General features: G+C 39.9%; 1 non-coding gene across 1 annotated transcript; it reads right to left on the bottom strand.

Annotated features, from left to right (window-relative positions):
- Window positions 1-5,239: 5,239 nt before the first annotated feature.
- On the bottom strand, window positions 5,240-5,402 carry LOC123856257 (U1 spliceosomal RNA). Its single transcript, XR_006793674.1, has one exon. It is a non-coding gene; the product is annotated as a U1 spliceosomal RNA (small nuclear RNA).
- Window positions 5,403-12,408: the final 7,006 nt, after the last annotated feature.

Here is a 12,408-nt window from a genome sequence, read left to right as displayed (position 1 = left end):
AGGCTCCATGCCCAGAATGGAGCCCATTGTGGGGCTTGAACTCATGACCCTGAGATCAAGACCTGACTGAGATCAGGAGTCAGATGCTCAACCGACTGAGCCATCCAGGTGCTCCTCTACAACGTCCATTTAAATGGAATCATACCATATGTAGTCTTTTGTGTCTGGTGTTTTTCATCTGATCATAATGATGTTGAGCTTCATTCATGTTGCTCCATGCAATGATTTGTAGTTTTCAGTGTACAAGTTTGGTAGTAATAGTTTTATAGTTCTTATACGCAAATCCTGCCCTTCTTTGTTTATTCCTGAGTATTTGTTCTGAAACTCTTATGAATGAAAGTGTTTTTTTTTTTTTTAATTTTGTTTTTGGATTGTTTATTGCTAGCAAATAGAAATACAATTGATTTTGTATGTTGATCATGTATCCTGTGACTTTCCTAGAAAGAGATTTACTTCTTCCTTTCCAATCCATATGTATTTAATTTTCCTTTCTTGCTTTATTGCATTGGTTAGTCTGCTGCAATGGTGAGTAGAAGTAACAGCAGACATCTTTGCTTTATTCCAGCTCTTAGGGGGAAATCATGAAGTTTTTCATTATGACATGTGCTATAGGTTTTTCATAGATGCCCTTTATCAGGTTGAGGAAATTTCCTTCTATTCCTGATTTGTTGGCAGTTATTATCATAAATGGATGTGGATTTTTATCAGATTGAGGAAATTCTGTGGGTTTTGGTCCTTTATTCTATTAATATTGTGTATTACATTAATTATTTTCAGATACTAAACCAATCTTGTGTTCCTACAATAAATACCATTTAAAATGTTGTATAATAATCCTTTTAAAAATGTAGGTAGGTTAAATAAGCATTAATTAATATGAATTAATTTTCCCCAAGAACTTTTTTCTGCTTTCATTAGTAATATTGATCTTTAGTTTTTTTTTTCTTGTGATTTTTTTTTTCTGACTTTGATATCAAGGTAATACTGGCTTCAAAGAATATGTTGGAAATCTTTTTCCTGTTTTCTGCAAGAGTTTGTGTTAGTTGGTATTATTTCTTTAATATTGATAAAATTTATTAATGCAGCCACCTGGGTCCACCCTTTTCTTTGTGAGATATTTAAATTAATTAAATTTATTTGCTTGTTAGCTCTATTCAGGTTTTCTCTTTCTTCTTCAGTAAATTTTGGTGATTTGTGTTTGTCTTAGGAATTTGTTCATTTTATCTAAGTTGCTTAACTTTGTTGGCAGTAAGTTGTTGATAGTCTGTAATCCTTTTAACTTTTGTAGTTTTGGTAGTTAAGAAATCTCTTTCATTTTTATTTGGTAATGTCTGCATTGTCTCTTAATTGGCCCGTCTCAATAAAAGTTTAACAAATTTGTTAATCATTTCAAAGAACTAGCTTTTTGTTTCATTGATTCTTCTATATTGTTTTTCTGTTTTCCTTTTCATTGATTTCTGCTCTGACATTTATTATTTTCTTTCTTTTGCTTGCTTTGGGTTTAACTTTGCTCTTCTTTTCTAGTTTCTTAAGGTGGAAACTTTGAGTATTTATTTGAGGTCTTTCTTTTCTTTAATATGAACTTTTAATGCTATAAATTTACCAGTAAGTGCTGCATTACTTGCATCCCACACATTTTCATAGCTTTATTGAAAAATAACTCACCTGTAATAAACTGCACATATTTGAAATATACAATTTGATATTTTGACATTCATAAAATATCCAAGAATCACATTCAAGATAATAAGCATTTCTATCACCTTCAAAAATTTAGTGGTCTTTTATAATCCATTTATCCATTCTTCCTCATTGCTTCTAATTTTTTGGCATGTTGTGTTATCATTCTCATTCTGTTCAGAATATTTTCTGATAATCCTTCTGATTTCTTCTTTGAGCCATCATTAATTTAGAGGAGTGTTGTTAAGTTTACAAATTTTCAAAATTTCTTTCTGCTTTTGATTTCAAATTTAATTCCATTGTGGCCAGAGAATATCCTTTAAATGATTCAGATCACTTTAATTCATTGAGACTTATATTATGGCCAGATATCATCAATCCTGGAGAATGTTCTGCATGTACTCAAAAAGAATGTATTCTTCTGTTGCTGGAGTGTTCTATCAATGTCAGGTCAATACAGCTGATGGTATTGCTCAAATGGTTTATTATCTTTATTGATTTTCTGCCTAGTTATTCTATTATTTAGAGTGAATTATGAAAATCCCCAACTATATTTATTGAATTCTCTATTTCTTCTTTCAGTTCTGTCAGGTTTTTCTTCTTGTGTTTTGGGACTCCATTATTAGAGTCATACACATTTACAACTTTTACACTTTCCTGACGTATTAGGCCTTTTTATCATTATGAAATATCTCTTTTTCTCTAGAAAAATTTCTTGTCTTAAAGTGATTTTTCCTGAATTAACATAGCCATTCTAACTATATTAATGTTTACATGTTTACCTTTTGCTATCCTTTTAATTTGATATGTTTGTATTTTTGAGTCTAAAATATGTCTCTTGTAGATAGAATATACTAGAATCTTGCTTTAAAAAATCCAATGAGATAATCTCTGCCTTTTTTTAGAATTTAGCCCTTTCATATTAATATGATTGATGGAGTTGGATTTACATCTGCCATTTTGCTATTAGTTTTCAATATGTCTTATTTATATTTTTGTCCCTCCTCTATTGCATTTTTTGTTTTAAATTAGTATTTTTGTGTATCATTTTTATTCCTCTGTTTTTTAAACTATGAATTTTTTTTCAGTAGTGACTGCTCTGTGGTTTTAAAATATACATATTGAGGTATCACAATTTATTTCAGGCTAATATTGACCTTATTGAAGTACAGTATGGCCACTTTGCTTCAATACTGCTCCATTTCCTCCCCCCTCATTTGTAGCATTATTGTCATATATGTCTATATGTGTTATAAGCCCAAATGACATGATTTTTATAATTACCCTTGCAATCTTATAGTTTTGGAAGAAGTTAAGAGAAGAGAAAATAAAAAACATATTTAAACAGTCTTTTATATTTATCCACATATTTAGTATTTCTGGACTCTGCATTTCTTCCTGAGGATTTGAGTTCCTATCTAGTGTCATTTCCTTTCATCTTGAAGAACTTCTTTTAGTATTTTTTATATGGCAGTTCAGCTACCAACAAATTTTCTTAGTATTTATCTAGGAATATTTTTAGTTTGCTTTCATTTTTGAAGGATTATTTTGCTGGATATAGAATTCTTGATTAACAGCTTTAATTCCCACCCCCCCAACACTTTAAATATGTCATTCCACTGCCAGCTGTTAATCATATTGTTATTCCTCTGTACATGCTGAGTCATTTTATTCTTGATGCTTTCAAGATTTTTTGTCTTTCAACAGGCTTGATACAATTTATTTATCCTATATTTGGTATAAACTTTTTGCACCTGTAGACTGATCTTATTCACCAAATTTGGGAACTCTGTGGCTTTTTGGGAACTTTTTGAAACTTATTTCCTTGAGTATTCTTTTTTCTGTATCTCTCTCTTCTCAAGTTTGGAATTCCCACTATATGTGTGTTGGCATGCTTGGTGTTGTCCTACAAGTTTTTACATCTCTCTTTTTTTTTTAAAAAAATTTCTTTGTTCTTCATGTTGGATGACTTCTATTTTGCTATTTTCAAGTTTACTGATTTTTTTATTCTGCCATCTCAGATATGATATGGAGGCCATTTAGTGAATATTCATTTTGATTATTGTATTTTTCACTCAAATTTTCTTATATTTTTATTCTATTATTTTAAAGTTTTATATTCTCAATTTTCTTTTTTTTTAAAGATTTTATTTATTTATTTGAGAGAGAGAGCACAAGCAGGGTGAGGGGCAGAGGGAGAAGTGGACACATCACTGAGCAGGGAGTCTGATGTGGGGCTCAATCCTGGGACTCTGGGATCATGACCTGAGCCAAAGCCATATGCTTAAACAACTGAGCCACCCAGGAGTCCCTATATTCTCTATTTTCATTCCTGGTTTGAATTATTGTCATTGTATTTTCCTTTAATTCATCAAATTTTTTTTTTATTGAGGTGATAGTCACATACATAAAATTAACTACTTTAAAGTATACAATTCAGGGCGCCTGGGTGGCTCAGTTGGTTGAGCAACTGCCTTCGGCTCAGGTCATGATCCTGGAGTCCCGGAATCGAGTCCTGCATCGGGCTCACTGCTCAGCAGGGAGTCTGCTTCTCCCTCGGACCCTCCCCCCCTCATGCTCTCTCTATCTCATTCTCTCTCTCAAATAAATAAATAAAATCTTTAAAAAAATAAAGTATACAATTCAGTGGCATTTAGTACACTCACAATGTTATTCTAAAAAATTTCATCACTCCAAAAAGAAATTTTGTACCCATTAAACAGTTGCTTCCAATTCCCCCTTCCCCTAGTCCCTGGAAACTCCCAATCTGTATTATGTTTCTATTAATTTACCTATTCTGGGAACTTTATGTAAATGTAAAAATATACAATATTTTGTTTCTGGTTTCTTTTGCTGAGCATAATATTTAAGGTTCATCCACATTATATTTCATTTCTCTTTGTGGCTGAGTGATATTTCATTGCATGTATGTATCACAATTTATTTAGCCAATGGACATTTGGGTTGTATCCATCTTTTTATTATCATGAGTATTGTTACTATAGCCATGCATGCATGTGTTTTTGTTTGTGTACATGTTTTCAGTTCTTTGGAGTATATTCCTAAGAGTGGAAAATGCTGGGTCATTTGGCAATTCTATGTGTAGCCTTTTGGGGAATCATCAAACTATTTTCCACAATGGCTATACCAGACTACATTACCACCAGCAATGTATGAACATTCCAATTTCTCTATATCCTCACCAATTCGTGTTACTTTCTCTGTGAAATGTGAAATGTTACCTCATTGTGGTTTTGATTTGCATTTCCCTCAAAACTAATGCTCTGTTGAACATCTTTTCATATACTTGTGGGCTATTTGTATATTTTCTTTACAAAAAGACATATTCAAGTACTTTGCCCATTTTTAAATTGGGTGTTTATCTTTTTGTTGTTGAGTTGTAAGAGTTCTTTGTATATTCTGAATGCTAAAATATTATTAGATATATGATTTGCAAATATTTTTTCCCATTTTGTAGGTTGTCTTTTTACTTTCTTAATAAACTTCGATGCACAAAAATGTTTAATTTTTATGAAGTCCAGTTTATCTATTTTTTTTCCAGGGGAGAGCACAAATGCAGTCCCCCATTACCCCAATTATGCAGTCAAGTTTCCCACATTTGGGAAAATCATAGGGGTCAGCATATCTGGAGTGCAATGGTAAGTCTTGCCCTGGGAAAACCACCTTCCTGATCATGGTATCTCCACTGCCAGGTTAAGTGTATCTATCTATTTTTTTTTTCTTTTGTTGTTTATGCTTTTGGTGTCTTATCTAAGAATTCACTGCCAGGTCCAAGATCATGATGATTTACCCTTATGTTTTCTTCTAAGATTTTTATGGTTTTGCTATTATTTAGGTTGCTGGTCCATTTTGAATTAATATTTGCATATGGTGTGAAACAGGGGTTTTTCTTTAATTCTTTAAACATAGTGTTCTTTAATTCTCTGAACATGTTTATTATAATAGCTGCTTTGAAGTCTCAGTCTGCTAAATCCAAATTCTACATCTGGGCCAGCTCAGCATTAGTTTATAATGATTCCTTTTTTCCCCTGAGTATAGTTCATACTTCCCTATTTATTTATGTGTCTTGTGATTTTTTTTAATTGAAAACTGGACATGGAAAAAATATATTGTAGCAACTCTGGATTGGGGTTTTTCTCCTGAAAGGTTTTTTCTTTAATAACTTGCCTGAGCTTAATCTGTAGAATCCATCTTCTAATCATGTGTAACTAGATGTATTTGCTTAGTTTTTGAATTCTTATCTTTTTTTTTTTTTTAGCTTGGCTTAAGAGTTGCCACTATATCTGTGTAGATCCATAGTCAGATGATGATTGGGAAGATGTTGTGCTCATATGTCTTGGACTCTTCCATGCACCACATTCTGCTGATTGATTTGTACTTAGGTTGGGGAGTGCAGTCCATGTTTAGGCAGTTTTCAATTTTGCCTTAAGGTTTAGTTTTAGTTTCTTCTGTGCTCTCTTGAGTCTTCCCTGCACCTACCTGCCAGAGGTTCTCTGGATAACCATGATGTGTGAGTAGCTTATTTAGTTCTTACAGTATCTCCCCATTAAATTTCTGGCTGTTTCACCACTCACCTCAAGTGGGGCTGCAACCTCATATTAACAAATCTGTGGGTTTTCCCTCATTAATTTTCTTCTGAGTTTGCACGTTTACTGACAGCATCACCAATTACAGGTTTGTCTTCCACTCCAAAACAGGTCAGCTCCCTTTGGCATTAGAGATGACGTTTTTCACAGTTAGCTTTGCCCTGACAAAATTATGGTGCCAAGCAATGTGGGGAAGTGGACAGGGGAAGCCCTAGGAAGAAAGCCACTGACTCAAACATCTAGCAGTTTTTCATGCATAACCACTTCCAATTAATCATTTACCTTTGGTCAATTTCCAGAATCCTTAAATGTTTGTATTTGATGACTTTATCCAGTTTTATATTTGTTTTATGAGGCAAAAGGTGGCTGATCTCTTTTCTCCGTTATGGCTGGAAGTCCTACTACCACAATTATTATTTGTAAATTTGATTTGTTCATTTTCACATGGTCAAATATATCAGTGTTTTCCCTAGTGTCCTACTTAGGATTTATTTATCCCAAGATTACATTGTAATAAACAGAAATTTTATTCTACAACATCATGGCTTAATTTTCTATTCAATTTTTTAGTCATTTCAAATTTATTTATTTCTTTGTAAAGAGGTAGGACTCTAGCTTACTTTTTTCTCTTTGTTGTTAGCTAGTTAGCTGTCCCACCCCATTTTTAAGATAATCTCTTTTTTCCCCCCGCTGATTTAAAAAACAACTGTTTAAATATTTGAGTGATATGCTTACTTACTTGACTTTTCATTCTATTCCATTCGTTTCTGTTTTTACTTTTCATTGAAAATGCCACAGTTCTAATTATTATACCTTTAGAACAGAGTCTAACATAAAGTGTGACGAGACCCTCCCTCCTGCCTCTTACATTTCGAATCACAGGATGGTGCATTTTTCACACCGCAAAGTTAACATGCATTCATTCACTCAAGCATCCAGTCTTTCATCACACAGATATTTTTTGAGCTTGTATTGCACAAGGCACCTGCCAAGGTGCCAGGCAATGCAGTGACTGGGGGTGTGATGGTGAGCTGCAGCAACATGGTCTCCACGTTGCTGGAATCTGCATTCTAGCATGGAGGCAAAGAAAAGAGTAAACAGACAAATTAATAAAATCACTGAAAATGACAACCTTGACTATGAAGCAACAAATCAGGGTGGTGAGGTGGAGAATAGCAGAGGGAACCTGTGTTAACTGGTGTGGTTGGAAGAGTTGTTTGATGGTAGGTCAAAGCCTACAGGTAGGCAACAGCCATGCAGGAGCTAAACATTGCTTTTTGTTTCTAAACACTTGTGCATTTGTCCCAAAACCACTCATTCTAAAATTTATCATTTTCCCACGTGGATGGGAAGAAATAGTCCGTGCAAAGAGAATAGCACATGCCTGCATACCCGGCTGTGGAAAAGAACCCGAGGAGCTGAAAGAAAGCCTGTGTGGCCTATACCTGACACATGGGAGGGCTTGTGAAGGGGCAGGATTAGGTAAAGAGGTAGCAGGTCTTGCCAAGCCTTGTAGACCAGAGAGGGAAGTTTGGATTGTATTCTTAGTGCAGTGGGAAGCCCCTTAAGGGTCGTCTGCAGGACAGTAATGAATTATGTTTTCAGAAGACCTCTCCTGCTGTGGTGTGGAAAAGGGCCTGGAGAGGCCAAATGGAGGAAGGCGGAACACGAGTTAACAAGCGTTTGCATGGTCAGGGAGGGCTGCTGGTGGTGGTGGCAGTCCAAACTGGAGGGAAGGTGGGGCGGTGGCCAGGGGATGGGTAGCATGTCCTACTGATGAGCCAGACATGGGGCAGATGGAAAGGCAGCTGAAAATCTGGGGGACAGTTCTGTCCACCTGCATGTTCTGGAAATAGGCCTTTAGTTATAAGCTGGAAAAGGACACAGAAGGAATTTCTGCTTAGGCGGGCTGCCTTTTTTGCAGGCAGCTTCCACCCTGAGCCTGGAGCATAAGCTGTGAGTGTCTCGGGAGATGATTGACATAGGGGGTGTGGCACACTTCATTGGAGATCCAGCGGTGTGGATGGTGAGGGAGTGACTCTGAACCTCTCAGTAAGCATCACGCACCAGGACTGGGAAGGGCCAAGAATGCAGCTGAAAAGCCAATCGGCGTGAGAGGAAGATGTAAACAATTGACAGAATGTTATGGGCTGAACAGAAATGTCAGGGTATTAAAGTGGGTGTCTGAGAAAACAGCAAGTTGCAATCTGAAATGATGAATAAGCCACTGACAGTTGTCACAGAATGTGTGATAGCATGTGTGAGCGGAGAGGAGGCAGTACTGCACTCCGGGTGGCAGTGGTGGGCATGGAACCCAGCCAGGTCCTCCTGCAGCCAGGGATGGAGCCAAGACGCTGGCCCAGGGTGCCCTGGTGCAGTCATCACCTTTCCAATCACGTATTGAGGTCTGCCTTCCCGGCTGGAATGGGAATTCCATCAGGGCAGTGTGCCAGGTGGCCCCGGGATTCCTGCTCCCTGGTGCATGTGCCCTGTATAACCCTTCCCTGTGAACATAGAGGAGATGTGTGAATATGATGTGGTGCATGGCAGAGGTGAAGGGATTTTGCAGATACAATGAAGATCCCACAGGTATTGGTTTTGAGTTAATCAAAAGGGAGATGACCCTGGGTGGGCCTGACCCAATCAGGTGAACCCTTTAAAAGAGGGTCTAGAAGTCAAGGACTTGAAGAACAGAGATGCTCTCCTGTTGGTCTTTTTTTTTTTTTTTAAAGATTTTATTTATTTATTTGAGAGAGAGAGAATGAGAGACAGAGAGCATGAGAGGGAGGAGGGTCAGAGGGAGAAGCAGACTCCCTGCCGAGCAGGGACCCCGATGCGGGACTCGATCCCGGGACTCCAGGATCATGACCTGAGCCGAAGGAAGTCGCTTAACCAACTGAGCCACCCAGGCGCCCACTCTCCTGTTGGTCTTGAAGAAGCAAGCTGCTGTGTTGTGGCAGGGGGCCGTGGGGGCCTCTAGGAGATGAGGGCCTCACTCCTACAACCACAGGGAATTAGCTCATACCCAGTGAGCTTGGAAAAGGACCCCGGGCCTCAGCTGAGATCATAACCCTGGCCAACATCTTGATTGCAGTCCAGTGAGACCCTCTACAGAAGACTCAACTGAGCTGTGCCCAGGCTCCTGTCCCAGAGAAACTTTGAGCTAATAAACGGGTGCTTTAATTGTTAAGTTTGTGCTAATGTGTATGAAGCGATAGACAATTTACACAGGCAGGGACTACTATGACCGCCTTGTTCATTGCCATGTCCTCGTACCAGGCAGATGGCCTGGTCTATCGTAGATATTCAATACATGTTTGTTTGATGAATAAGCGAATGGAGAGATGTTGGATAGATGGGAAGTTGTGTGTGCTCTCATAAGCCATGGGGGTTTGTGTGTATACCTTAATGATCCATGGGGTTCTAGCTGCCTGTGAGCTCAGCAGGAGGCTCACTGCAGTGGGATTCCTAACAGAGACCAATATGGCCTGAGGTTGCATTTGCGTGGGTCCCAGGTGAGGAAGGTTAACCTCTTCTGTCGGGGTTGGAGTAAATGTGCATGCATTGGTGCATAAATTCTTTGTGCTGTGATTTACAACCCTGGGCTAATCTGAGAGTATTGCAAGAGGTGCACCAGACTGGCTTAGGGCTTGGAGACTTCATTTCAAGGTGTGGTGAAGGGGACCCAAGGTTGGGAGACCAGGAGGTGCGTGCATGAGACGGTGGCACTGGGCTTGATCAGTAAAGCAGGCCTGCTGGTAGGAATCTTGTGTATGGGGAGAGCTCACCAAGCCTGAGTCTGCCAGGAGGTGTTTAAAATCTTCTAATGACTTCCCAGTGCCTTGGAATAAAGTCCACTCCTTCCACATATCTGTCAGGCCTGACATGCTCCCACCTGGCCTTTGGTTCTAGCCTCATTTTCTCCCACTAGCCCATTCCCCCACCCAGCTCTGGCCATACTGACCTTTCTCACTGTCCCCCAACATGCCAGGTCCCTCCCTGCCTGGCTGTCCCCTCTGCCTGGATGCTGCCCTCTGGCTTTTTTTTCTGAGGTGGCTCCTTGATCCTCACCTCCCCATAGAGGCCTTCTTAGACTCATGTCTGAAGACATTCTTGCCCACTTGTACACTCACCATGGGTCACTCTTTATCACATCAACTGTTTTGTGTCCTGCACGACAGTTATCCCTGGCTGAAATGATCTGGCTTAATCCGCATGTACTTGCTTCTCGGCTGTGTCACCTGCTAAGAACAGGAACTGTGAGCTTGTCTTGCCCACTGCGGTACTCCAGCAACTTGGCACAGCGTGCTCGGTGCCCTGTCGGTGCTCAAATCGCTCTGTGGAATGAAGGGTTTTGCCTTTTGTCTTCATTTCTCTGCATCTAAACAGCTTGGCTTGTCCTCAATGACCTCAAAGAGAGAACTCTTCCGTGGACACATTTTCAAAATGTGGACTGTGGACGGGGCACCTGGGTGGCTCAGTCGGTTGAGCATCTGACTCTTGTTTTCGGTTCAGGTCATGATCTCAGGGTCGTGAGACCCAGCCCCATGTTGGGCTCTGCACTGAGTGTGGAGCTTGCTTGGGATTCTCTCTCTCCCTCTCCCTCTGCACCGCCCTCCTCCCCCACCCCTACCCCCCTGCCCCCTGCTGCTTTCTCAAAAAAAAAGTGGACTGTGGCCATCATTTTAGAGAAGAAGACTGAATGAAGTCTGCTCATTTAGCAGCAGGGCAGGGGGTAATGGAGTTGAATACTCCCCAAGGCACTGGGTACCAGCCCCCATGCCCCTGAGCTGCAGTGAATCCATAGCTCTTGGGGAGGCCTTGGAGAAACCAGTGTGAATTCCTTCTGGTGGTCACCCTCATATGAAATGATCTCAGATTCTCAGAGAGCTAAACAAGTTTTCCAGCAGTATTTAATTCTCTAATGTTACAGGACAACCAATGGTTTGGATAGTTATGTGGAGTTTATTACACAGAAATTTAATTGAACAAAAAGAAAATCTTCCTTCCTGCCCTCTGGGGCCTTGCAGTATAACAGGGTGACATGAGACAAGTGGTAAAATGTTACAAAATCCTTGTGATTGAAAACACTAAGGATTGCACCTGTTGCTAATCCTGTCAGTCACTCACTGGGTCAAGAGTCCTCAACGGACAGCCATACCTTGTTTTATGCCAGTATTCTCCAATAGTCCCAGGGAAGTCAACATTTTACATTGAGTAAAATACACAAGTGATGCTTGGTGTTTTTTGGTGACCAGAGATGCATTCCGAAGGAAACAGAATAACTCTGGCTATGTCAAGGAGGAAGAGATTTAATACAGGGGATTCGGTGCTTCTAAAACCTGAAAGGCTGGCAGAAAGATGGTCAGGGAACGGCTCTGGCTGTTGGAGAGTCAAGACTTTGCTAGGTACCATGGACAGTGCCTCCAGGTGCCTCGGGCACACAGCTGAGGGCACTCTGTACGCTGCTGGGGATGCACCTGCCCGCTCCTATCAGACGAGCAGTGATAAGCCTTCTGCCTTCTAAATACTGGGCAAGTTTTTCTCATTGGCAGCATCCAGGAGGTTCCAGAAAATGTAGTTTCTAGCCTGTGTGATACAGAGGAGAGCATAGGAGTGGGGATAATGATGCTGTGTTGCCAATGGACAGCACGGGGTCCAGAGAGCCACAGGAACTCTGTAATGCCCCAGTGTGTGTTTTGTCACAGAGAATGCAGTTAATGCTAATCATCTTTAGGCTCACAGATGATAAAGTACCCATTAATTTCTCTGGTCTCATAACCACAGGTAAAAGATGCCAGGGAAACCCATGTCAAGTCCACTGAAACATCGAGGAGCTCAGGAGGGCATGTGATTCCTTGTAAGCATTAGATCAGATCTCCTGGCTTCAGTCTTACCCAGTTTCCTTGGTGCCATAGGGTCTCCCCTGTCACAACGGGAGGAGCAAATGGAGCAGCCACAGAAAGGGAGAAGAGGTGGTGGAGCTGAGAAACGTGTCCACATGGAGACTGTCGGCACAGTGGTCAGTGGCCATGTGGGCTTATATGGCAACCGGGGAGATCCAGAGAAAGTGATTCTCAAAGGACTCTTGGGACAACCCTGTGAAGTTTCAGAGGTGTGT

This window comes from Mirounga angustirostris, unplaced genomic scaffold (genome assembly GCF_029215605.1).
Source record: "Mirounga angustirostris isolate CCGP_5_RB_7025 unplaced genomic scaffold, mMirAng1.0.hap1 SCAF_16, whole genome shotgun sequence".
Classification (NCBI taxonomy): Eukaryota; Metazoa; Chordata; class Mammalia; order Carnivora; family Phocidae; genus Mirounga; species Mirounga angustirostris.
Note: the sequence above shows the minus strand (reverse complement) of the source record. Positions and strands in the feature narration are given on the sequence as shown.